The sequence below is a fragment of the Palaemon carinicauda genome, chromosome 39 (assembly GCF_036898095.1).
Source record: "Palaemon carinicauda isolate YSFRI2023 chromosome 39, ASM3689809v2, whole genome shotgun sequence".
NCBI classification, from domain to species: domain Eukaryota; kingdom Metazoa; phylum Arthropoda; class Malacostraca; order Decapoda; family Palaemonidae; genus Palaemon; species Palaemon carinicauda.
Genome location: NC_090763.1, coordinates 57,891,716 through 57,918,673, shown reverse-complemented (window position 1 = coordinate 57,918,673; position 26,958 = coordinate 57,891,716). Strand labels below are relative to the sequence as shown.

The window sequence follows — 26,958 nt, the reverse complement described above, 5'->3', positions numbered from 1 at the left end:
GTTGGACATTCAGCAATTGGGCTTTCAGCATAATTTCCAAAGGTCTGGGGTGGAGTTGGGTAGAAGGGCCCCCTCCACCAACCAGTTTTCATCAACATCTAACGGAAGAACTAGTCCTGTATGCGGAAGATGTTACAAAAGAACGCAATAAAGGAGGTAAAACACTTGAAATTTCAAGGTCGCTTGTTCAGCGTGCCAAAGAAAGACTCAGATAAGCGAAGAGTAATCTTGGACCTGTCTCATCTGAATTCTTACATTCAATGCGACAAGTTCCATATGCTCAACGTCTCTCAGGTGCGGACCTTACTTCCCTGTGGGGCCGTCACCACCTCTATCGATCTTACAGACGCTTACTATCACGTTCCGATAGCAAGGCACTTTCGCAGACGCTTACTATCACGTTCCGATAGCAAGGCACTTTCGTCCGTTTCTCGGTTTCAAGTTGGGCAACCAGGCACATGCTTTCAAAGTAATGCCATTCGGACTCAACATAGCACATAGGATATTCACCAAACTAGCAGAAACAGTAATCCAAGAATTACGAACCCAAGGAATCCAAATAGTAGCTTACCTGGACGACTGGCTCATTTGGTCAAATAGCGTCGAAACCTGCCAGATGGCAACAAACAAAGTGGTAAAGTTCCTTCAACACTTGGGTTTTCAGATCAACTTCGCGAAATCACGGCTAGTCCCGGAGACGAAGTTTCAATGGCTAGGGCTACAGTACATTGGGATCTGCGCGCACACACTCTGTGTCTCCCGGTAGCCAAGAGGAAAGAAATAGCGAAGATTACAAAGAGTTTTCTCAAGGACAAATTGACATCCAGGAGAAATCAGGAGAGAATCCTGGGTGCCCTCCAGTTCGCTTCAGTAACAGACATAGTTCTGAAGGCCAGACCGAAGGATATAAATCGAGTATGGCGTTCCAAAGCGAACAACAAATGTCGAGACAAAATAGCTTGAATCCCGCCAATTCTGAGGAAGAGACTTCAGCCATGGGCGAAAGCCAAAAACCTATCAAAATCCGTTCCGTTAAAATTTCCACCTCAAAAACTGGTCGTTCACACAGACGCCTCTTTAACCGGCTGGGGAGGGTACTTCCAGTACAAGAAGGCCCAGGGACTAAGGTCGATAACACTTCGCCAATTTCATATCAATGTCTTAGAAGCCATGGCAGTGCTCTTGACTCTAAAGAAGCTTGCTCCAGCCAAGAAGCAACAGAAATCCCTTGATTGTGGTCAGGAAGTCTGTACGATTGGCCTTGCATTGGTGCTGCCTTTCATCACACATTAATCATGAAGTCCTTGTTTCCAAACTAAACAGTTGGGAGTAGGTGGGTCTTTTTCTTACCATCATTATTGAAATTTTCAGTAATAGAATGCCGAGTTGTTAATGAGCACCATAGTGAGTACAGGAATGTGATATCTAGTGTTATTTGCATAATTTCCACCACCTGAATGTAGATATGAGGTTGTTGATTCCCTTATTATATCTACCGTATACACTCGTGTAGTATGCAATCTCGCATAGCGTGCCCCTGAAATTTTCACCCTTAAAAAGTTATATTACATTAATATCACAAATTTTTAAGTAATTTGTATTTTTCCTAACATACATAGAACTACTTTCTTAGGAGTTCCTGGTAACTCTTTCCCAACCAACCAGAATTTTGTGTAGTTTACCCTATTCCCATTTTCTATGGGTGACCTCAGGCGGAGTGATACGCGCCCTGAGGCGACCCGGGGTCAGAGAGCGTGCTAGTTCAGGTCGTGCTCCTCAGTAAGTTTCGTTGCAAAAAAGGGTTCTCCTCAATCCTGCAGGACCCTCGGGGAAGGATGGGCGGGCCATAACCCGAAAGTAGTTCTAGGTAAGTATGTTAGGAAAAATACAAATTACTTAAAAATTTGTGATTTGTTTCAACACAGAGTACTTACCTAGAACTACTTTCTAAGGAGACAAACTTTAGGAGGTGGGAGTGTCCTGCAGGGACTAGTGTCTGAAGGTTGGGAGCACGAGCGGGCGAAAAAAGGGAACCTAGATAGGGGAACTAGGTTCTAATGACCCCTAATAACTGAATGAAAATAGGGGAAACTACCCACAAAACTAAATTAGTGTCTAAGTGGCTTACCTCTGTACCATTACTTCTGAGACGTATATCTTGAGTCACGCCCACGCCGGGGATTAAGGGCCAGGGGAAGGATGATAAGGGGAAAGGTAAGGGATGAATGTGTGTCTCTTGGCTTACCGCCCCCGGTTTCCCTGGGGCCATGATCTTTAAATCTTTTGCAGGGCCGATATGACTGGGCCAAGGGTGAACCCGTCCAAGGATTTCCTAGAACAGTCCTTCAGGTAATGTTCGGTGAAAGTGGACTGTTTGGATCAGGTACCCACTTTCAGGATTTGGCCCACGGCCATGTTCTTCTCAAACGCTAGGGAGGTGCCTAGACCCCTAATATCATGAGGCCTTGGTCTGCCTGGGAGAGGGGTTCCCAAAGCATGGAAGAATGGACTCAAAAACTGAGGTAAAGGAGCTAGTAAAATAGGCAAGGAATTGAGAGTTCAACATGACTGGGTACATGGTACAATAGTGGAGAGAACTCATCTTTCCTTTGAAAAACTAATCTTTCCTTGTGGATTTAATTCCAAAGTTCTTCCCTAAACAAATTTTTCTTCCCAGAGCTATCCCTTCTTCAATTCCTTCCTACTGATATATTCCTTTACTCTAATCATTAAGAATGCTTAAACATAAGCCTCTAAGCAAACATAAACCTAACTACCGGTACAAATCAGAATACATAATCAGTCTTTTTAAAACACAACATTAGTTTGCAACTTATTTTTTTTAAATGGGTATATACAATGTCTAAAAATAACTGAATCAAATATTACTTTACCATGTCTACAATAGCTCTGTCATTCCAAAACCACTAATTCTCCCTGATAATTACTTAAAAGATTAACAATGTAAACAATTTTATTACAATACAGTACATAATCTAAATATATCTAGACATCTGTATGCGAACGCATTAATAAAACTGATAGAAAATTATATGAGAGTTACAAGGCGTTACAAGGATTTTGGATGTCTCAAAGACAGTCCATCTGCAGACACTCCATTTGCTCTCTGGTAGAGCAATTTAGTTTAAGCATTTAGTTCTTATAATCTTGTCTAACTTATTCTTGAACTTGTTTACCATGTTACTGTTTACTAAATCTGCTGGAAGTCTATTCCAAGTATTTGCTATTTTGTATGTAAAGAAATTGCCTCATTGAGTGGTGGTGTATCTTGTCAATTCCAGTTTGTATACGTTACCTCTGGACTGATTTGTGCTAAGTGTGAATAGATTGTTGTAATCTACATTTGTTATTCCCTAAGAATTTTGAATGCCTCTATTAACTGTCCCTGAAAGAAATATTCCCATGTCGGAAAGGGAGGGTGTCTCTCTCTATCCATATAGTCATCGAATTTGTAGATTAAATGTCATCGAGTTTTTAGATTAAATAAGTTGAAACGTTCCATCCTTCGTCTATATCCAAATTGACTTAGTGTTGGAACAAGTTTGGTGGCCCTAACCTGTACTGCTTCCAAACTATCTATATCATATAAATACTTGGAGCCCAGAACTGGACTCTGTATTCTAGATGGGTCTTACTAGTGATGTGTAAACCTGTGGTACAGTGTCTGTTTCCGTATTCAAATTGTCTCTATGTTACCTATTAGATTTTGTTCTTTTCAGATTTTATGATCTGTTTGGTGAACTTCAAATCCTTGCTGATAATACTACTGAGATCTTCCTCCTGGTTTACAATTTCTATTTCATTACCTAGCAGTGAGGAATCTCATTCTAGGTTGCTATAACCTATTTGCATTTCCCTAAGTTGAAAGGCAATTGCCATTTTCTGGACTATTCTCCTAGCTTCATTAGATCCTCTCTTCAGGCTTCTACATCTCCTGAGTTTGCAGCATTTATGCCTAGTTTAGTATCTTCGGCAAATGTGGCTATTCTAATAGTTATTCCTAAATCTATATCGTTAATGTGGATCAGAAAAAGCATTGGGCCAAGGACGGATCATTGAGGTACTCCGCTTGTAACAGCTCCCCACTCTGAAGCTTCTCCATTGATTACAACTCTGTTTTCCGTTTGCTAGCCAATCTTCGTTCCATTCCGCTGTCTCGTCAGTAATGCCTAGCGCTATAATTTTGACCAATAATTTTTTATGAGGAACTTTGTCAAAAGCCTTTTGAAAGTCTAAGTATATGATGTCTATTGCCCTGCTTTAGTCATAAATGCTAAACATGTTGTGGAAAAATTTCAAAAGACTTGTTACACATGATCTCTTTTGTCTATAACCATGTTGGCTGTCTATCAAAAGATTATTTTTCTCTATAAGTTCTACAATGAAATCTACTATACAGCAATTGATTAAAAAATTTTGCAAGGCACTGAAGTTAGACACAGGTCTGTAGTTGCCCGGTTTTTTCTTTTGGTACCTTCTTGTACAGGGTCCGGCCAAAAAACCTCCCTGATTTCAATAGGCTTTTACAAAAAGCATAAGAAACATACAGAACAATTACTTATATTTGTGAATAGCCTATTTGATGCCATTTTACATCACTTAGTACACTTTACTTGATTTTGAAAATTATGTCCGATAAATGATGTCCCCCATTGTTAAGACATTCACGAAGTCTTTCCCTGAAGTTGTCCATAGTTCTTCGTGTAACTTCCCTTGGAATGGCTACCACTTCCTGCCTAATGACATCTTTTAGTTCTTGCAGAGTTCTGGGATGATGTTTGTACACTTCAGCCTTTAGGTAGCCCCACAGAAAGAAATCACAAGGTACACGAAGAACTATGGACAACTTCAGGAAAAGACTTCGTGAATGTCTTAACAATGGGGGACATCATTTATCGGACATAATTTTCAAAATCAAGTAAAGTGTACTAAGTGATGTGAAATGGCATCAAATAGGCTATTGACAAATATAAGTAATTGTTCTGTATGTTTCTTATGCTTTTTGCAAAAGCCTATTGAAATCAGGGAGGTTTTTTGGCCGGACCCTGTATATTGCAAGAAGATTGTCAAGTTTCCATCCTAGTGGTGCCTTTCTCTTGTTGGCTGTCTTTCGGAACATTTTGTAAGTGTGGGCTTATCTCTTCTTCTAGTTCTATAATCTCTCTTGGATGAATATCATCTGGACCTGGTGCCTTAGACTTAACGAGTCCTTTTATTTTATTTTTGACATCATCCATCGTAAATGTAAGTCTATTTAATGGTTGTGGCCCTTCATATTTGATAGCTGATTCGGGGAGGGCCGTTGATTCTTCCCTAGTGAATACGGTTATGAAATATGCATTCATCAGTTTGGCTTTTTTCAAATCATTTGTTATAAGATTTCCCTCAATCTCTCTTAATGGGCTGTATTTCGGTTTAAAGTATAAAAATAGAAAAATGTGATTTTAACATATAAAATTAGAAAAATGTGAGTTTTAACAAAGTTTACAATTTTACAACCATCTAACACCCGCCTCTTGGCTAAAAATGCAAACAATCCTTGTTGTCCAATACAAGTGTTTTTACTGTAAAGATGAAATTCATTTTTATTTTGATTCTACTTAAACACACCACTACAGTTGTGTATAAGATTATACTGAGCACATTATAAGTTAAGTCAATCCTTCGAAACTACTTTTATCATTACCCTTTAATTTTCTAGCCCACCGAAGTATTAGATGGGATAAATATTATTACCAGGTTACTGTAGATGTCGGATTACTGGGCAAGATACGACCATCGGGAATTGTGCATATTTCAAGATTGCTAGATAAAACCATGTACGAAAATGGTAAATGGTCGTTATATGAAATATATACACTAAGCTAATCTTATTTTGTACTGTACAGAATTACAGTAATGTTGTTTATTGTAAATGTAGCCTATATGTGCGGTGAGTCAAGCCATTCAAACAAAAACGGTGAACACTTGCAGTAGAGTGAAGCTTTACTGTATCGATAGCAGTATTTTACAGTAATGTCCACTACAATATCAGAAAGTATTATACAGTTTTACTAGAAAGGAGTAACTATACTGTGATAGAAACGAAGAAAAAAAATACTAAGCAGTACTTGGTGTGTTAATTATCCAAGCGTAGCCAATGGCAGAGAGTTGTTAGGTTAGGAGTTATCCCACCCCACAGAGCCAAGCATTCATGATTTTTTTGCCCCTCTGTCTGTTACCTAACCCTCGCGAAGTAGCGGGTCAGACTGTAATATTAACCTAACATTTCATTACACATTCAAAATACGTTACTGTGACGTAAAATTGCCCTATAGCGTCGCTGACTAGGAATTACTGCTACAAAAGGTTGTAAAATCCTTAAATTCTTCATTTCCAAAAACAGCTTAGCTAATTACAGTGTCTTATGACAAGAAATACAGTACTCACTGGTTTCCCAGTTTTTTTAACACCTTTGCACTGCTGCTCATCTGTTTTTCAGGGGACTCATTTCGGCAGTTGAGCTACCAGCACAAATATTTAACTCCAAGTTAGAGGTAGTGGCAGACCTTGTAAACGAACAATGCACACTGCAATCCGAAATGATGAAACCGATCACCTTCTAATGAATCTTTATTAACACATTTGCTTTAAAGGAATCACAAGATATGACATATCATTCACATATGAAATGTAAGCTTCCTTTGAAGTGTCTTATGACAAGATATACAGTACTCGCAGGTTTCCCAGTTTTTTAACACCTTTGCAAGGAAGCTGCTGCTCATCTGTTTTTCAGGGGACTCATTTCGGCAGTTGAGCTACCAGCACAAATATTTACCTCCAAGTTAGAGGTAGTGGCAGACCTTGTAAACGAACGATGCACACTGCAATCCGAAATGATGAAACCGATCACCTTCTAATGAATCTTTATTAACACATTTGCTTTAAAGGAATCACAAGATATGACATATCATTCACATATGAAATGTAAGCTTCCTTTGAAGTGTCTTATGACAAGATATACAGTACTCGCAGGTTTCCCAGTTTTTTAACACCTTTGCAAGGAAGCTGCTGCTCATCTGTTTTTCAGGGGACTCATTTTGGCAGTTGAGCTACCAGCACAAATATTTACCTCCAAGTTAGAGGTAGTGGCAGACCTTTTAAACGAACGATGCACACTGCAATCCGAAATGATGAAACCGATCACCTTCTAATGAATCTTTATTAACACATTTGCTTTAAAGGAATCACTAGAAATGACATCTCATTCACATATGAAATAAAAGCTTCCTTTGAAGTGCTTACTCCCGCGAGTGGAGGGATATAAGGATCCAGGCTTCTACCTTGCAATCTAGTTGTCTAAAGCGGCTGGGATCTTAAGAGTTTTGAAGCAGAAGGATCTCTAGTAAATAAAGGGATTTTGACGAAGGAAAAATCTATTTCTGGGGAGAGACCTGTGACGCCCGGTGAAAAGTCCTTCTTTCTACCTTTTCTGATATAATTCTTCCAAATATACCAGAGAAAAATAAAAGCATGGAATGCAGAGGTTACTACCCTCGCGCGAGCACCTCGTGAGTGTCGTGTATACATCAGAGGCGTGTGAAAACCACTATTCACAGGCTGTCTTCCAATTAGATAACTCCTTCATCAAAGGGAAGGGCCGTAACAAAGACCCCAGAAACCACACTTGTACCACGCCACCGCCACCTACACGAACACCGCCACCTACACGAACATACTCCAGGTCTTCCTTCTGTTTTGGACTTGCCCGCTAAGTCGTAATTGTTTTGTTCGGTTTTTTTCGCAAGTGATTGTCGTTAATTTAACATGACTGATGTTGCTACTTCACCTTTTAAAAAAAAAAAAAAAAAAAAAAAAAAAAAAAAAAAAAAAAGCAATTTGCTTAATGCTGTATTGGAGTTTGGTGCTGGCTTGTCATTAGTGACATCATCCCCACAATAATCAATCAGCTTAATCTTTTATAGATTTCCCTCAGAACTAAAAGAAAGCTTCCTTTTGCACTTTCAACTATAATTTGGTTAGCAATCATAGAAACACTCCCATAAAGAGGAATGCCAATATATTGGAAGAACAACACAAAATCCTGAATAATTCACTGAGCTTCGTATGGCAATGGAGAATGCGTATAAGAAATATTTTGTCCAAATTCCTCTTACTACAGGCTAATTAGTATAGTAACTCAATAAACCAAAATCATTGTTCCTTACTAGAAAATGCAGTATTTCTTCCTGTATCGTAAATTTTGATAATTATTATATTTTAATGTGAAAGAAATTGTGAGCAATTGCATCTGTATAGCTTCAACTAGTCACAAGATGATATATTACACAAATTACACCCTTTGCCCTTCAGTCCTACCACAAACCTCAGAGTACAAGTGTGAGTCTGACCTCTAATGTTCACTCATTTTTACATTCGTTTTTCTTGTTTTTGGCAAGAATTTTATCATTTCAAAGAGAAAAAGATATTTTCAACATCTTGCTAACATAAGAAAAAAGAAAATTTGCTCTATTAAGAGTTCAGAAGAGGGTAATATCTGTAGTGACAGAGAGAGAGAGAGAGAGAGTGGTGGAGATGGAGGAGCGGCCGCCTTGCCTGACATGAGCCAAAAGCAGCAAGATATCGAGCAAAAGGATCTTCATTTATGATTAAATTATGATAAATAAATGTTTTCATTTATCAATATCCAAAAAATAACAAAATTCATAATAATCAGGATTTATTAATATTGTGTTTGTAAAAATACAAAGAAAAACTTTGAACGCCCGTATCTCAAACCTATACTTATTGAATTTCAAATTCTATCTTCTCCCTCAGTTTTAAAGATATAGGATTGAAATTTGGTATAAAACTTTGAAAGACATCATAAAACACATAAAACAATCAAATGTTGCCCTTTTTTTTCTATTTCCCCCCCCTGATTTTTAGGGTTGTTTTTTTACAATAATGAAAAAAATCATATCTAGCAGACAAATTACTTTTAGAAAAAAAACTCGCTTATTTTATTGAAGGTCTTCATCGCACATTAATCCTAGGCCTTAATATAAATTATCAAGGGAGAAGATATAATTAGAAAAACTAATTTTCAGGATAATTCGCCCTGGCGTCGCAAAACCGAAGGTCACAGGCAAAAATCCTATACAGTTGGGAAATGTCTAAGTCACCGTATTAAGGGGGCCGGCCGGATAATGCAGTTTTTTAAGGACAGGACTATGACATTCATACCACTTAATAAGGTGACTCAGGACATCTCCAAACTGTATAAGATTTTTGCCTCTGCCCTTCGGTTTTGCGATGCAAGGGAGAATTATCCTAAAAATTAAAATTTTTCAACTTCTATCCTCTCCCTTGATAATTAATATTAAGACCAGGGATTACTACCTTATATAGACCTGGTGTAGACCTCCAATAAAATGAGTATTCTTTTTTTTAAAGTAATTTTTTGGCTAAATATGATTTTTTTCATAATGGTAAAAAAATAAATCCTAACAATCAGGGAAAAAAATTAAGAAAAAAAAATGGAAAAAATTTTGAAAAAGGATATTATATTGTTTTATAATGTCTATTTAAACCATATACCAAATTTCAATACCGTATCTTTAAAACTAAGGGAGAAGATAGAATTTGAAGGTCAATAAGTATAGTTTTGAGATACAGGCATTTACAGTAAAGTTTTTCTTTGTATTTTTACAAAGACAATATTAATAAATCCTGATTAATATGAATTTCATGTTCTTTTTTGGATATTAATAAAGATAAACAAAGTTATTTATCATTATCTAATTATAAATGAAGATCCTTTTGCTCAATATTTTGCTTCTTTTGGCTCCTGTCAGAAAAGACGGCCGTTCCTCACTCACTCACTCACTCACTCACTCACTCTGCGGCACTAACAATATTACCCTCTTCTTCATGAACTCTTAATAGAGCAAATTTTCTTCTTCCTTATGTTAGCACAATGTTGAAATTTTCTTTATCTCTTTGAAATTATAAAATTCTTGCCAAAAACCAGAAAAACATAGAAATGAGTGAACATCAGAGGTCAAACTCAGTCACGTACTCTCTATGATGTTTGTAGTAGGACAAAAGCAAAGGGTGTAATTTACCATGTAATATATTGTCTTGTGACTTGTGGAAGCTATACAGATGCCATTGTTCACAAATCTTTTACATTAAAATGTAATAAATATCAAAAGTTACATTAACAGAAGAAATACTGCATTTTCTTGTAGGGAACAATGGTTTTGTTTTATTGCATTACCCTGTAATTATGAAAGAAAAGAGGAATTTTGACCAAATAATTCATTAACACATTCTCCATTGCCATACAAAGCTGTGAATTTGTTGAGGATTTTGTGTTTTTCTTCCTATACCCCCATATATTGGCATTCCGGCCGAGCCCCTTATGTGGTATGAATGTCATAGTCCTGTCCTTAAAAAACGGCATTAGGCGGCCGGCCCCCATAAGTAACAACATTTAGAATACTGTAACATCAAATCTTTCTCACTGAAATATTTTAAAATAAAAAGTATGGTATTTAAAATCCCTCAAAATTACTACAATCATCCACCGATATAAAAACTTCAAACAAATAATCATTTACAGTTTCATCGTAAGTCTCTCGGACATAACACGGGGAGTCTACTTCGGTTTCATCACTCATACAGTAGATAATTCTCTGTACCATCCTTTGCATTAGAAATACCGCATTTTTTTAATGATTTTACTACACTTTATGTTTTAATGTTACCCCCGGCTTTAAACACAAACTCGCACAAAACATGCAACAAGCTAACCGCATAGTTCCACCTATATGTTTTTTTTTCCTCTATGTAGCATTCAATTGTTCCATTCCTCTCTCACACTATCTTTAAATTGTTTTTTAGACACATTTAGTGGCTGCAGTAAAGAGGTAAAACAGCTCTGTATAACTACGATATCAGTATAATGCCGTGGTCACATGGTTGAACTCTGTTTGCAGACTCAAAGATATTGTCTGTACATGGACAATTCAAGCGGACAAAACCACAAAATGTCCGCATTTGCTGTTAAAGAAGGCACAGACAATGCTCTTGTTCCAACTTTAAATATGAAATGACAACGGTGCCAGAAAAATCATTGTTCAGTCTGTTTCTATCATTACCGAGTTAAGAACTTTTTTAGCTTCTCAGATTTATTACTATACATTATGTCCAACTCAAACATGTATTGGTCTCGGGATAACCAAATCAATTGCATGAACATGAATATTTTTGGAACGTAAGAAGTTTCTTATATGAATAGAAACCAACGTGCTTCAGCCCTCAAAAGAGGGAACAGAAAAGATTACTAGTAAAAGCTTCAAAGTTTTGACGTGACCAAAAATAATAATAATAATAATAATAATAATAATAGTAATAGTAATAATAACAATAACAATAACAATAATAATAATAATAATAATAATATCGGACTCTCAGAAAACAGTAACGTAAGGAAATGAAGCAAATGATATGGTCAAAGAAATCATCCTGTTTAGTCTTTGCCGTACAGTAGATTGCTAAAAATCAGTGTTGCTTCCAGATGTGCATCTAATGGTAAAGCTTGTCTCATATTGATATTTCAGTTTCTTAATATAAGGTTCTACATAAGCCAAGAGAATATAAAAAGAATTAACATCCATCGTCAAGTATTTCACTTACATCTTGTAATTCCCGCAACCAAGTTATGGAACTTCATGTATCATGGTATTTCAACCAGTCTGTAATTAGTCTTTTATGAAGGTTTCTCAGTTTCTTCTTTATAGATTGCAATTGTTATGGTGTAGCGCTTGATCTTTTCACAAAAGACTCCGACCATTGTTACAGTACCATATTACGCTACCACAAACACACACTGGCTCGACTTGCTGCCGACTGATTAGCGATTAACTAAAGGCCGTAACCAACCTGTCCTGTAGCTCTGCTGTTTGGATGAAGTTTCTATAAGTCTGCATATTTTGTATGGTAAAGACATAGTCTGCAGACAGAGTTTGACCATGTGAATGCTGCATTAGTCTATAATAATCTGGCTTTAGAATCCTCTATCATGCACCTAGCAAAATGTGTCTCAACCCGATTAACTTTGTTCCTTTCCGATTCCACCCAGGTGTCTGTTCCAAATGTTTTCCATAAACAATTTTATGCCATTTTCATTCATTCAGCCCTTTCAATGAAAATGAACAAATACTCCAGAGAAGATTTATTTTAGGCTTTTCATTTAATAATTACCATGGGTTTCAGTTTCATTCCTTCAACCATGCAAGAGAAAACAACCATGAACCTTGTATTATCAAGACCCGTACATCTAACATGCACGGTTTTGGTACCTTTCACATCAACAGTCTGTCACCCATAATATCAAAGTTTCATGGGGTCTCAGCCATGTTTCAAATACATGATAAAGGAAGCTAATATTTCTGCTTCATCCCAATTAAAAATTTATTAAAACTGGTAACTTTATGATAAAGTTCTCTTGGTACCTTGTGAGCAAATTTAGTTTTTTTTGCCCATATCACAAGGATCATTCTATTCTTATAACTATCACACCAGCCAACTGTTTGCATTAAAGACCTTACTCTTGTCTTGGTTGGCTTTTTCCCATTTTAATTCATATGATAAATGTTACTAGGCATCCATCCTGTCTCAGATCAAGTAGCCTCTTCACAATGTGATCTTCCCTCTGGCCTACGTATGTTTCCTCTTTTCATCGCGCATTTCCGTTTCAGAATCTTTCTTATCTAAATTCTTCCTCCAGTCTATGTCTATGTCTATGTCTGACGGTTTATCAAGTATCCCTGCTTTCGCTATTAAGCGTTCAGACGGGATTTCCAAATCACTTATATTATAGTTAAAAATTTAAAAGTCTATGTAATATAAAGAGGGTTAATTGCATTTGTCTCAGTGTTATAGCTGAGTGAAAATAAATGGGTTTTCAATAGCTTTTTGAACTGAAAGATATTTTCAGCACACTTAACTGATGCCGGAAGTTGATTATAGAATCTAGGAGCGCAGTGCCTAAAAGTTCTCGTACCCTTACTAACTTCTCAGTGACATCAAAAGTTCTCACTATAACACAATCATTTGATGACTTGGCCACTTCAATACCTATAATTTCCTCCATATTTCCTTTATTTTATTAGCGCCTCCACGGGTAGGTTGAATATAAAAAATATTTTAAGAATTGTAGTTGCGCCAAAAAGATAAATCCTAATAGTTGCTGTAATGGGCTTTTCAGCTGTTTGGAACATTTCAGATACAGGCAGTTAAGTCAGAGGAGCACGCCTTTGTTTACGTTATGATCAACAGCGTGCAGAGAAAGGAATCCATTTCGTTATTTTTCACACAGATTTATGTTAATATTGACGTATATATAATTTCATGCGGTAAATAGATCAATATTTGTAACAACATACCAATAGTTTTTAATTAACGCTCACATTTTACAGGCTGTAATTTTCACACTGCGGCTTAGGCTAACTGACAACTTTGTCGAGTTTTGTATTTCAGCTCTTACACTACTGCTTAAGCTAGCTGATAACTTAGGCAAGTTTTGTATTTGAACTTTCACACTACTGCTAAAGCTAGACAGTAAATTAGGAAAGTTGCATATTTTAAAGAGTTATAATTCATGTATTAGCTAATATTTACAGAAAATTCAACTCATATTTAGGGGGTCGATTATCTGTCACCTTATACACCAAAATATACGGAACTCAAATTTTTTACGCATTAAAAAATAAAAATTAAATTTCCACAAAATAAATAGACAATCATAAAGTCAAAGTCAATACAGAGTTTAAAACTAAGGTTCTGTGGCTTGAACAAGCCATGGGTGGTTGCCATTAACTAATAGACAGTCTCATTACTTCATTAAAAGCATTAAGTACATAGAAAAGAAAGATGGGAATTTTAATTTTTAGGGGTAAACGTTAATAAAACCTAGGGGTAGTTTGTAGCGCTACGGCCAAGCGTCCTAATTTGCTTATTATCGCTCCGACTGTTATCTTGTATAGAATAAAAAAGTTTGGAAATGGTCTACGGATCTTAAATATGTGCTTAAACGCACACTTTTGTTTTTTGCCGAAAACCCTAAATTACCTGAAAATTTGTCACTCGAGTTCTTACTCCGGCCACGAATCTTCTTGCTCCCGTAGTAGGTAAGGGGGGGTACGGGGGGGGGGGGGGGGGGGGGGGGGGGGGGGGGGGGGGGGGGGGAGCCCCCCTGGGTAAGGATACGGCTTTAAGCATAGGTTAGGTGGGTTTTTTAAGTAAGCTTCTCCCGCCAAAATAGTTTTTAGAATGACGGCCACAGTTCAGAATATTCCAGTTTTCTACGAACTCGATTTTAGAATGACGGCCACAGTCCACCCCACTTTATAATATTCCCATTTTCTATAAATGAAAACGGATCTGGCCGTCACCCTACAAAGGCTCCAAACCTAGTTTATAGAGGAAAGTAATATAAACATCAGGGAGGTTCATAGAAATAATTACCTGATATTGAGGTGTTAAAACCTATACAAATATTACTGGGTAATACTGTAAAATAATAATTTGAAGAAAATGGTTGACTTATATACCGTACCATATTCAACAAACTGTTGAAAGCACAGCTCTGCCAGAAAACATGAAATATCTCGAAAAGTATAACTTACTTTACGGTCAGAGCTTATTTAAACAATACTGGGACCTGGCAAGGCAAGCTACTAAAAGAAGGATGAGGACGGACGTGACGTCATTTAGCAATGGCGCCCGTTTGTTTACGTTTCGAGTACCAAAAGTAGCCACGGACGAGTATAGCTGTGGAACGGCTCCCCAGCTATTCTCCGCCCCTCCATATCGAAGTGTTAACTCTATGTGGGGTGCAGATAGCTATGTGGCGCGTTAATACATGCGTCCCCTGTTGATATACGATGTCTTAAAGGGAAACCTTTAGGATACTCGCTCCAGAAGTTAGAATTCTGTGATAACCTGTGGTTAAATTCTCTGGGAATATCTTAGTAGTTAATATACCCAAGGAAGCTACCAATAAGGAACGTTCCATCAGGACGCCATGGCTTGAGCCCAAAAAGACCTTTGTGTGAAGTGTTTTCTTGTATGGATTTTGTAGGTCATATTATCAACACTGATTTTAAAGCCAGTTTCCTCACTTGACCTAGAGAAGAATTAGAATACATACAATATTCAGTCCTATGCTGTCTAATTTTCATATACAATAAAGTACATAAATTTCATTATATTACCTTTATGTTTACTAATGTTCACAATGACCTTACCTAATACTTTTAGTAACCAGAAAAAAGAGAACTTATAAGTGCTTATCAAATTAACCAAAAATTTATGTAGCAAAAATGTGATAGCTTCTCTGTCATTTTCAACAATTATATTTAAAAACTTCAGAAATTAAATAAAATTAATCTTTACATGTACAATATGTAATTTGTAGATATTGGAATCTATAGACTGATGCAACAAAATTGGCTGGAAGTAAAACTTCAAACATTTAAACTATAAAGTATTTTTTTCTAATTAACTTAAAATTTTTATAATCAAGCGAGTCCAATTTCATATTTACCCATCAGGTTATATAGCAGACATGATGAGAAAACCAGTAAAAGATTGAAAAACTATAAGATGAAGAATGATACCGACATAAAAATTAACACAGTGTTTACCAAAGTCTCATACTTTAAACCACAATGAAGCACTAAATAGATACTTGACGTGGTAGAAAGAATTTTCATTTTCTGTTATGGTAATGGAAGGTTAATGGTATGTTGGTTGGGAGGAAAATTGTTTTTCTATATAAAAGGTTTAACTTTAAAAATATATAAGTTCTACAACAAAACTAATGAAAACTACTTTTACAACCCCAGAAAGATGAATAACTATATCTATATAAAAGGTTTAACTTTAAAAATAATATATAAGTTCTATAACAAAACTAATGAAAACTACTTTTACAACCCCAGAAAGTTGAATAACTATTTCAGAACATAAGTATATTATCATGTACTAATAATTCATACTAATGTAGTGGCAAACCTCAATTCAAGTCTGTAAACATGTTGCCCACTGAAGGTGGAAGTATTTAGGATTTGAAAGTAGTTTGCTTCAAATAAGATTATAACTCCGGAATTTGTTCCACGTACTTCAAAGATTTTCAGTAGATCTTTGTTGGAAATTTTTCAGTAGATCTTCGATGGAAATTTGTCTTGTTACCTGATTCAGAGATTCAACTAATGTCTGCTGTAGATTCCCCAATAGCAAACCTGAAAAAGGTAGTAAATTATTAAAACTCATAATTGATGTTTGTACACAATAAATCTTAGTTCATAAATAGACTACTTAAATAATGTTAAGAATATAAATAATATACAATGGAATGATTAATATGTATCCTTCACAACTTGGGGTTTAAAATTCAATCCTCTGACAAGACTTTCACACATTCGAATGAGTAACCTATCCTATCCAATACGATCCACTGAGTGTTCTAAAGTATTGCTTAAAATATGTCACTTGTTTAATTATTGTATGTTCTCTCTAAAGAGAGAATTTGAGTGTAATGCTAAATAACTTGTGCAGCTGAGCTGAACATAAGATTACTTTGAATTTATATAAATTTCTACCTGTCATGTTATTCATCAAATAGCTAAGGGTCAGATGAGTTTGACCATTCCTAATAGAATATCTTTTGGGAAAGATTACCACAACTAAGGTGCTATTTCAATCACTTCCGTCATTCATTACTTGCTATCAACTAAAGATGATAAGCTTTATGGATAGGCATGAATTACAAGCAAGAACTAATATTCTTTGATCTTGTCAGTGTAACTGAACCTTTGGATAATATACCAGCATAATCTTGTCTTTAAATATTGTGTGCTAGGATTCAATACAATTATTTGTGAGAGCAAAATAATCTATTGGAAGTTTCCAAATCATTTCTGTGGTTGAATGTTTTCTATGAAAATACTGACAATAGACTATAATTCACCAATTGTCTTGCAAAAATAAATAAAAGGCTTGATTTATCAGATATTGCAGGCAATACAACAACAACTGAGATTTGGAATTATTAATGCAAATTGCCCAATATGGGTCTTTTCATCTTTTACATCCATGATTGATGTGCGAAGCCAAACACTACATTGCACTTTACAATCATTTGATATCCAAACCTTTGCCACAAATTCATGGAACACCGACAGACCCAAATGTTTTGTACTTGAATGAATAACTCATACAGTAGTGTCCATGCACAATCTTACTCTCTACAATAAACGAAATGTCTTGGTCGTTGCTTTTAGGCCTCATAAAATAACTACTCTTCCCAGCATCTACATGCATTCCTACTTTTGTCATTTTCTGACAGACATCTAATAACCCACCTCCTGTTAAAAAAAATTGAAAGGTTACAACTATTTGAAATGTTGGCACTTTTAAAGGTTCTTTGTCTTGCCCTTTAGGACTTCAAGTGCATGGTTGGTAAATAAAAAAAGAAACTATCTTACTCCTCACTAATAATTGCAACTACTGTACAGTAAACTATATTGTCTATTGAGTATTCTCAGTTTTAAAAATCTAATGCACTTACTGCTACACGGGTTTTTTTTTTAATTGACAATCAAAAGCTTTAAAAAAAAATTTCCATAGATAAACCACAGTAATTGCTATAATTTTGCTTAATGAACCATATCATTACTGTACTAATATTATTATTACTACTAGCTAAGCTACAGCCCTAGATGAAAAAGCAGGATGCAGCCCCTTGGGGAAAGGAAATAAATAAATATTTGGTATTCTACTGAATGACAAACACTTAGAACGATAAACATTCACCAATGTATACTGGCTATCATGGTATAAACACTTCTCCATTCATCTCTACCAAGACATATGCAGGGAATGACTCCAAGAATTATTATTCAGGGTGTGCATACACCTCAACATGACCAAATATCTGGTATCATCAAAGGCCATGACCATCACATGGACATCTTCCAGTTTGAAAATGAAGAGTTGCAACATATACATTGTATATTTTCTTTTTTATATAATAGTACAGTACCATTATCGATAAAATACTAACATCTGAACAGTAAATTCCAACACCACTTACCAGTATGTTTACTATAAGGCTATAATACGAAGAATTCTACATTCATCTCCACCCAAATACATGCAGAGAATGGCTCCAAGAACTGCAGCTCAAAGTGTACAAGTTCCAACAACATGATCAAACAGTTGCTACTACCCGAAGCAATGACCATCACAGACGATTCTGAAAAATGAAGTCGTGAAAACAAATATTTTTTAAATTTGTCATTATCGTAACTATACAAACCTGAATCCTTTAATAATAGTATGATTTCATAGAAGATGGAAACTTGTCTGCTAAAATTTATAACAAGGATGTTCGTAGTTACTGGAGGGCGGTGGGTAATTGGCCTCCTACACCCTAATACTTTAATACAAGACTTTCCCAAAGGTAGAAGAAAGTTCCGATAACCATACTGGCTGCTTTAAAATCCCGGAATAAATCCTCGAACCCGAAGAGGTGCAAGTGCTGATTCTAATCTGCCTTCTATCAACCAGAGAAAATACTCTCAAGTAATAGGCTAGGTTTCTGCTTTACACAGACGGTCATGGATGAACTTTTAATTCTTATAGGACATACTGCCTGAAATGTATGGCTACTAAAAGCAATGAGTTCATATTTCTATCCATGAGGGGACACTTCTATTTACACAATAGAATAGTAGCATACATTGGTAGCTTGCTCGTATCACAGTGTGTTCCAGCGAATAAAGCTGCAACAGTGGAACCCTAATTAAAAATGACAAGGGCCACTAACTTGGTGAGCGTGTAAGTGTAAAGAATCCTTGGGATTTCCCGGTGATGGTGGATACGCTCTCTTTATGGTTTCTTTACCAACCCTTGATGGGGGGGGGGTGGATATGACTCAAGGGGGAGAATACCTGTGATAGAAATAAGAGAACTAGATGAGTCAAGCTTTGCTGTCTTAGTTACTGCCCACCAATAAACACAAGGAAAGAAATTTTAAGCCTGGTCTCTTCAATAGTAATTAACAACGAAAAGACAGATCTGTATTTGAAGGGAACTGCATTTAGTTAAGAAAGCTTTATGCTACAAATGAATCTTGCATGGTAGTTAACAGTGTTTTAACAACACTGAGTGCCAATAGTCGTATCATGGTGTCAAGTGAATCAACCCTTCTGTCCTAATTTTCATTGTGGGTTGAAATCAATTACTGTATCCACTTCAAGTTTTGTCAGAGTAACTAAAATTTTGCTTACATATCATTACATAGAAACTGTACACAGCATCTTAAACTAATCACGCCTAAAAACCTGCAGCTAATTAAATCTCCCAATATGACAAATTTGAAAATAATTTGAGTTTTGCATAATAATACAAACCTGTAGCTATTTATAGGTTTGTATTAGTATTGGAACATATATATAATATGTAGTTTCAAAATCGGCTACAATTGTTACTTCAGAAAAATTATTTAAAACCATAGAGCATAAAATTCATGATCATAAATAAGCTATGTAAATTTTCTTTCATCATCAAACCTGCACTAAAATTTTATTTCATGGCTGAGAGCAGAATACTGGGTGTTCAACTCAATCAAAGTCACAAAATTTTGACCAGAGCTAAAAAGACACCACTTCTGTATCAGTAATGTAAGTCTTTTTAACTATAAGACTCAATAAATACTTTGAATACCAAGAGGACCTTTAAATCTAACAGGTCCAAAGGTAAACTAGACAAACATGGATGGTGTAATATGCCAACTGATACAATGGAGGATGTTCTATTTACTACTCTGTTTACTTTCAATCATTTGATATAAAAATAAAGTTCTGAAACAAACATTTACTATAACATAACAAAAGCTATAACTGCTGATACACCATGTGATTATTTGATTATGAAATTTTATATATGCATATATTTGGCATTCTACTCAATAAAAAGCAAAAATTTTGAACAATATACAGTATTCTCACCTGTGTATACAGGCTTTCATGGTTTGAACACCTCTCCATTCATCTCTACCTAGACATATGCACGGAATGACTCCAAGAATGACTACTCAGGAGGTGAATAAATCTTAACATGACCACATATCTGGTATCAGCTAAGTCCATGACCATCACATGGACATCTTCCAGTCTGAAAATGATGGGTTGTAATATATATCTCATGCATTTTTTCTCTTACCTGTACAAAATCATTTTTAATAAAATACTAAGTTACGAACAATAAATTCTAACCCTTCTTACCTGTATGCATGTTTACCATCAGGCTATAAAACGAAGACTTCTACATTAATTTCCACCAAAATACATGCAGAGAATGGCCCCAAGAACTGCAGCTCCAAGAGTACAAGTACCTCAACATGATCAAATAGCTGCTACTACTGAAGCAATGATCATTACAGATGAGTGAAAATTGAATGGGTGAAAAAATCTGATTTTTTTACTTTTAATTTTTCCTAACTATACAAACACAATTCCTTCAATAACTATGATTTAAAAAAAAAAAAAGGGGGGGGGGGAATTTGGCTGTTAAATTTATAACTAAGATGTCTATATTTACTGGCAGTTGGCTAGTAAATCACCCACCCTCACCAGTAGGCCACTTCAACCTTCACCTAGGCACTGCAGGGCAGATGAAGCAGGAAGTGTAACAAAGAACTCGGGTTTATATAGATAGGAACAATAAAATTTACATTCTAAAATTTTGTAATTTGTTCCTACATAGATACAAGACCTCACCTTTTCCTTAGGAGGAAGGAAATTCCTATAACCAAAGCAGCCGCTTTAAAATCCTGGGAGGTACAAGTGTTGATTCCAATTTGTCTCTAATCAACCAGAGAAAATACTCTCAGGTGATAGGCTAGGTTTTTGTTTTACCCACACTGTCATGGAGGATCTTAAATCCTTGTAGGACCCACTGAAATGTATGGCTATTAAAAGTAATGAGTTTGTATTTCTATCAATCCTCCCACTCACAGGGAGTATTGGGGACGTACTTCTATCTACACTATAGAAAAGTAGCTTGCTATGGTAGCTTAACTCTATCACGATCCATTCCAGGAAATAACACTACAACCATGGTGACCCAAGAGAGGGGCTAACGAAAGATGAATCAGGTCAGACATTCATATTCTTACCAAATGTTGCTTAAACTGCATTCTTAGACAAGATACTTCTTAGCCTGTGAGGGAGTTGAGTACGCTACAGTACCACTTGTGCCGCTGATTTGGAGAGCGTGTGCATGTGTTGGGTCCTTGGGATTTCCCGGTGATGGCGGATACACTCACTCCATTGCTTCTTTGCCGGCCCCCAGAAGGGAAGATGGAGATGGCTCACGCGGGAGAATACCTGAGGGAGAAAGAAGAGAATTAGAAAAGTCAAGCTTTGCATTCTTGGTTACTGCCCACCAATAAACAAAAGAAAAGTCCCTTGAATAGTAGTTAACAATGACAACACTGGCCTGAATTTGAAGGGATGACCGGGCAGACTAACGATAAAACATTTCTTTAAGAAAGGTTCATGCTAAAAGTGGATCTTGCAGGGTAATTAACTGTTTTAACGACACTAATTGCCAATAATTGCTTCATGGTATCTCGTGAAATTCTCTATCCTAATCTTTATTTTAGGTTACAATCAATAGCTATATCCACTTACAGTTCTGCAAGAGAGTATCAAGTAATTTGCTTGCATCATTACACAGAAGCTGCACACAGTATGTTAAACCTATCACCTCAATATCTGCAGCTAATAAGTCTCCTCACACATAAAATGTAGTTTCAAAATCTGTTAAAACTTCCGTTAAGCAGGAATTATTTAAAACCACAAAGCGTAAAATGTATAAGCATAAGTAAACCCTGTAAATTTTCATCCATCATCAACCCTGCCACAAATATTTTGTTCCGCGGTTGACAGCAGAATGCTGGATGTCCTATTTAAGATCATAAAATTTTGACCAGAATTAAGCAGATACTCCACTTCATAAGTTATTAATGAAAATCTCTTTGAATACCAAGAGGAGCTTGAATCTATGAAGTCCAACGGTAAACTGGGCAAAATTGGATGGTGTACTATACTAAGGGATACAATGGAGGCTGTTTTACTATTTAGTACATAACACTTTCAATTATTTTACCCCAAAACAAGGCTCTATATTACATTAGACTATTACAAAAAGTTATAACTGCTGATACACCAAGTAATTGACCGAAATTTTATACATGCATTCTACTCAATAAAATACCGTATTTGGTATTCTAAACAATAAAAAGCAAAAATTTTGAACAAACGACAGAGGGGAATATATACCCTTCGCAAAATACAGTAGTATTCCATTATGGTGAAGGCAATAATGGCAAAAAACTTAAGCAACCATACTTGAACAAGTGGCATATTTATCTATAAAAAAAAAAAAGAAAAAAAAATAGTTTCTAGAAAATTATCACAAACCCTCTTGTATTAACCTATATACCAGGAGACTGCGAAGGTTTGGTCATGCTGGGCTAGGCTAACCCGCTAGGATAACTACTGACAATTCTTAAACTTCATATTCCACAATTCTATTAATAACTGAAAAATGACAAATTCAGATATAATTTGTATTTTTCCTTAACTAATACACACCCTGAGTTATTTATGTGGATTATCTCCCAGAGGAGCTGGAAGGTAGCCATTAGACTTTCATTGCAAGGTGGCAACCCTGCCTAACCGCATGAGCGGGTAAGCTGGGGGTGGCTGGGGTTACCCAGCTGCCTCTATATATACTCTCATGGCAGTGAGAGGTCACTTTTGATTGCTGGCAGGACTTCTGAGGGACAGGTGATGACAGGCCAATTTATACAAATAACTCCAAGTTAGTATTAGTTAGGGAAAAATACAAACTATTTCCGAATGTCATTTGTTCCCATACTAACAAACCTTCCGTTATTTATGTGGATGACTCACTCTTAGGTGGGTGGAAGCCCTAGTTCTGGCATGGACATTGACCTGGTTTTACCAAGTACAGTATAAGACTGTGGTCTAGAGAAAACTTTGACACCTCGCTAAAAGATACAAAGTGAGTATAATAGTGGCTTGTGCAATGCAATGTAATAGAGGTTGTCTTGTATGAACACCTGAGTTTCTATAGGAAAACAAGACGTATCCCATTGCTTACCTCGCAGAAAGCAATGGGGACGTGAAGAGTATATAAATTTATAACTTATACTAGGCTACACAAGGGAAGTGATAATTACCAGCAGAGGTTGAAGACAGCTTGCAGAGGGTCCCATGGTGCTGTACAAAGGTGTTAGTCTGGGCCCCGTTGCTGCAGTGAATTTAAGATAGCATATCAAACTCTTCACTGGGCATAGTAACAACTGATCTGGGTCATTGGTTACAGAATGAAGACTGGCAATCTGAATCTATGGTCCAGCACCCCGGGATTTTGAGTCTTAGTAATAAACTCAGAGACTAAGCTAAGTGTCATTTCCCCCCAAATCCCCTTGAATGGGCGATGTCATACGAGAGGCCGTGTAGTTCACCGACCCTCTTTGCCGAGGCTAAAGTGAGCAGGAACGCCGTCTTTAAAGTGAGATTTCGGTCAGTTGCATGGCGTAATGGTTCATAGGGAGGTCCTTTAAGGATCTCAAGACACAAACCACGACCCAAAGAGGAGGCCTAATCTGTGACTAGGGACAAATTATCTCATAACTCTGTATGAGTAAAGAAAGCTCCAACAAAGAGGAAACATCCACTCCCTTCAACTTAAAGGCAAGGCTTAAGGCTGAGCGATAACCTTTCACCGCCGAGAATGAAAGGAGCTTTTCCTCCCAAAGGTATACAAGGAACTCCCCTATTACTGGAATAGGGGCATCGAGTGGAGAGATATTCCTTCCACGACACCAACCACAGAATACTGTACTCTCCATTTTGCCTGGTAGACCGTGGCTGAGGACCAACGCATGTAACCGGACATTCATTCCACTAGTCGTGAAAAGCCTTTCTGAGAGAGGAGATGATGGATAGTCTCCACGTTTGAAGTCGAAGCGACTGCACGGGCTTGTGAAAGAAGTTTGCGTGTGGTTGTTTGAGTAGATCTGGTCGTGGAGGGAGCTCTCTCGGTAGATCTACTGGAAGTTGCAGGTCTGAAAACCACTCTGCATGATGCCATAGTGGAGCTACAAGGGTCATCATTAGATCTTTAGACGCTCTGGTCTTGTTGAGCAATCTTCTCATCAGACAAAAAGGGGGAAAAGCGTACATGTCGATGTAGTCACACCGTTGTTAAAATATACCTTGCCATAGAGCCTAAGTGTCCAGACTGGAGAACAGTACTGCAGAAGGTTGCTGCTTAGAGATGTAGCAAACAGGTCTACAGTCAGGAAACCCCACAAAGTCAGGACTTTGTTGGCTATCTGGTGATTCGAAGACCATTCGGAGCCTAGTGTATCCGAGTCGCTCTGCTCAGATTGTCCATGAGCACATTCCTCTTGCCTGGAATGAATAGAGCTGATAGACACACCGAATGTTCTTCTGCCCACCTGAGAATCTTTACTACAAGATGGCATAGATGCTGCAAAAAGGTACCGCCCGGTTTGTTTATGTATGCCACTACTGTGGTGTTGTCGCTCATCAACATCACAAAGTGCCCGGCCAGCAACTGTTGAAGAGCTGGGTAGGCTGCTCGGGTTATTTAGTAAGGAAACCAGGCTAGTTTTTTTATAACTCCTCCTCCCTTGCTCAACATACCTTGACATTTTTTTCCTTTCCCCCATTTAAAGACCCTCCTAATTATTGTACAAGTGGAGGAGACCTGCAGGACTGCAAAATTTTGGAGTAAATGAAGAGCGTGCTCTTGTAAACAACTGCTGTACCAATATATGATACAGTACTTTAACTTCTTGCTAAATATATTTTTCCTAGTTGCTATCTTGTGTTTTAACCATTTCTGACCATGATTATTGGGGCAAACCACCTGCTCTTGAGATTTTGGACCCCTTTATATATAGATGATTATGGGGGAGCCCAGTGGGAAAAAAGGTTTTTAGGTGTGGGGAATTGCCAAAAAATAAAGAAGATAACCAGTTAGAAAAATATATGGTTCATGTAACGGCCTTTAAATTAAAGTATAAATTATTTATGATTCACCAAAACATCCTTCAAACGGTTCTTGCTCAGCCGTGGCTCGCTTCGCTCGCAAAAAACAAAAAAAATCACTGATCCTATGTACTGGCAAGCAGTACATGCTGAACTGTCCTCACCCCAATGGTTATTATTTCTGGACTATTTTTAAAGAATTCCAATGGTTTTTGCTCCGCTGTGGATCATTTCGCTTGCAAAAAAGAAAAGCATCACTGCGCCTATGTTCTGGCAAGCAGTACATGTTGAGCTGCACTCACGAGACTCATGGTACATTTTTGGGTTAATTTTTACTTTCACAGGAGTAACAGTAGCTATACACTGAACAGAGGGCATTTTCATCATAATCAATTGCCAACAGTTTCTAAATTGATTGTATTTCCCTCAAGTTCACTCTAGCAGACATCTTACGTGATGGTGGTGAACTCAAAGTGAAGGGAGAGTGGAAAAAAACGGCTGTTGTCGATCATCAGGGAACTTGTTCATAAATATTTGTAAGCTAGTAATTAGTTAGAAAAGCCAGGTAATAATTATGTCATACAAAAACAGAAGAACTCGCTTTAGTTCAAGCAACGCATGCACAATAACCGACTATCAGTCTCCCAAATGTAAACGATGGACTTAAGAGTGAGAAATAGATTTCAAATTCTAATCGACCGATATGAAAGTTATTATGCCCCCGTCCCTATTAAACAGAAAAATACCAAAACTAACCAGTATTCGTCCATTTCTTATGTCGAATTTCAGTTTTGCTATTAAATAAACTATCATATATTAACCAATTACAATATATTTTTACCAAAATATGTTCATAGCTTGAATACAATCCTGGTTGCAGCTGTAATTTTACTTAAATTCAATTATAACAGTTTTAGTGTGTGTACTGGGAACGTAGTCTAACTGGTTGTTCTGTTTGAGGTCCAATTTTGTTAAATCACGTTATTTACTACAGGAAAACCATATATCTGTTCGAAATGTTTCCCCGTCTGTATATATAATTCTACCGGCTAGGCTAGGCCTGCAAGTCAAGACTACCCTAGCACACTTGCATCAAATGACAGTAAACTCTAGTAACTTAATAGTAGGGCCTTTGCCAAGTATGCCGAAACTAGCATCTAGTCATTTGAAACCTCATATATTTGAGCTAATTCTTTGCTCAAATCTCCAACAACTGGTAGATCAATCCATTAGGGCTACATCAGCTTCATGAACAAAAACACTTTGCAATGTCGAGATGATATCTTCTCCCAACATTGCAACACTAATATAAAAATAACTTACATTACACATGGAAGGAGGAGGCGTAACTTCACCTCGTGTGGAACTGCAATGTAAATTTAACTAATATGGACGTCACACAGCTAACACCGGGAAGTTATTAGGTGGACGTATAATGGCTGCCTGTCATAACTCATAACAGCAAGGACCAGTGTTGCCAGATGCGTTAGTCTAAAAATCCCCAAAACTCATGTTAAAAAATCTCCAAAACAGCCCAAAAATCCCCATTTCCGCAAATATATTTTCTTCTGATCATGTAGGCTTTACTAATGTAGAAATTACTCACCATACTTCATGTAAGTGCAAATAAACTAAATGCCTAATTGCAACAATATAAAAGTATAAAATAAAAGTTTACTCAGAAATGTGTACAGAATATCCCCATCAGACATCCCAAATCCCCAAATCTAGGGATAAATTCTCAAATCTAGAGATAAATCTCCTTATC

General features: G+C 36.8%; 1 long non-coding RNA gene across 1 annotated transcript in view; it reads right to left on the bottom strand.

Annotated features, from left to right (window-relative positions):
* LOC137630882 (uncharacterized) overlaps positions 1-26,647 on the bottom strand; it is a 57,552-nt gene extending 30,905 nt beyond the window's left edge. The window contains exons 1-5 of the long non-coding RNA XR_011041790.1: positions 26,514-26,647; positions 21,254-21,464; positions 20,085-20,250; positions 18,167-18,328; positions 16,194-16,313 (exon numbers count right to left, since the gene is read on the bottom strand). This is a non-coding gene — a long non-coding RNA (uncharacterized lncRNA). The remainder of the gene's footprint in view (positions 1-16,193; positions 16,314-18,166; positions 18,329-20,084; positions 20,251-21,253; positions 21,465-26,513) is intronic.
* Positions 26,648-26,958: the final 311 nt, after the last annotated feature.